The sequence below is a fragment of the Lampetra fluviatilis genome, chromosome 32, assembly GCF_964198595.1.
Source record: "Lampetra fluviatilis chromosome 32, kcLamFluv1.1, whole genome shotgun sequence".
NCBI classification, from domain to species: domain Eukaryota; kingdom Metazoa; phylum Chordata; class Hyperoartia; order Petromyzontiformes; family Petromyzontidae; genus Lampetra; species Lampetra fluviatilis.
Window position 1 is genome coordinate 10,991,988 of NC_136306.1, and position 1,654 is coordinate 10,993,641.

A 1,654-nucleotide genomic window follows, 5' to 3' on the forward strand; every position below is an offset into this window, starting at 1 on the left:
AAACTTCCTAATCACCATGGAGTTCTTGCGTTCTTCTTGGTGGTGGTAAAACATGTTATTGCTGTGGTTTCACACTTGATGATGATTTCTTGTGTTGCAATCGAAACGTCGTGAGAATTTTATTGTTTTATTTTTATTATTGTAATATTTCCCTTCTACGTGACTTTACCGAAAGAACCAAGAATAAGAATGTGAATTAACCTGTTCGTCATACAACCAGACTATCTGTGTAAAGATCACATTCCAATCCTCACAATATTCCAACTGCCCCTTCCTTAACATTTTTCAGCTGAGACAAAGCCATATCGTAACTTCGTCATTACCTAGCCATCCCTACCTTGAAATCCTCACTTCCCCTGCAGTGAATGCCATGTCGAGATCAGATGAATTTAACGACATTTCGACTAAAGAGAAATATGAAAACCATTTTAATTACTAATTGGCTGTGGCCAAGTTGTGCACAGACCATTGCTAAAATAAGGTTTTAATTATCATAATCAAGGCTATTCGTGCGGGATGGTTTTGTCAGCATTGTGTTTTAGTGCTGACTTGACGAGCTTCATGGTTATAATAACTTGCTGCATTTGAAACAACGCATCTAAACTGTCACGAAAACCCTGCGAGTTTTAGTTTGGTTTCAGAAACTGTTTTTAATTCTGTACGCTGCATTATGTGTGCATGTATGTGAACATTGCATATAGCCTTTCTTGGCCTGACGCAATCAGGCCAATTTTGCCATTGACAACAATGCAAACGACCAAAGCATATTTAAAAAACACGTCCCTCGAAGTACCCGTACTGTATCGACAAAAATATAGCGCGTGTTATATTTTCATCACGTATGCAGAGACTTTTCACGCATTATTTATAGCTAGGACTACAGCGATGCAGCTGAGCTGGATTACTCATGGGTGAATTCTAAAGGCACATTTCGTCCCTCTCATTCGTGGGTACATTCTGACCATTGCAAGTGCACTATTCTAGAGGCCCTCAAAAACAAGTTTGGTCAGGGTAAGCGGGATAGGGGTGAGAATTAAAGATAAAGGCGTTCATCACCCTGCACTGGCCGGTGTGGTGACACACGGTCAAGCAATACCCGTGATTGACACGGCATGAGGGGGCTCAATATAATAATTATACTCATTACGATAGATTGGCAAACTGAAAATAGTAATAGAACACAAAGCAGTTGGCATTGCCTTAATGTGGTGCAGTAGATGCATTTTGATATAGCAATGTTAATGCTGTAATGCGTTATACCTTGGGGAGCCCCAGCTGAGTCTGGAGAGTCCTGCTACATTGGGACGGTTGACCAAGTTGTAATAACGAGCGTTTGGCATTCTGTGGGGGTAATCCATAGAACCCGCAGAAAACCCCTATGCATAAAGCACGGGGTGACACGTTCAAAGCACCGCATAGAGAGAGATTCACGAATCCATTGCTGTACTTTCATCTGGTGGCCACCTCAGAGCCAGCTCCCAACCATGCAACGTTCAAGTACTGACCAGGCTCAACTCTGGGTTTGTAAATTCAATCTGGGGCCTGGGAAGAACAGAACAAGAAAACACAAAGCCACGAAAATCCTCACACACCCCTCCTTCCCCATAAAATCGCACCCTAAGTTGGTGAAAATCCATTGAAGTTTATTCACGTT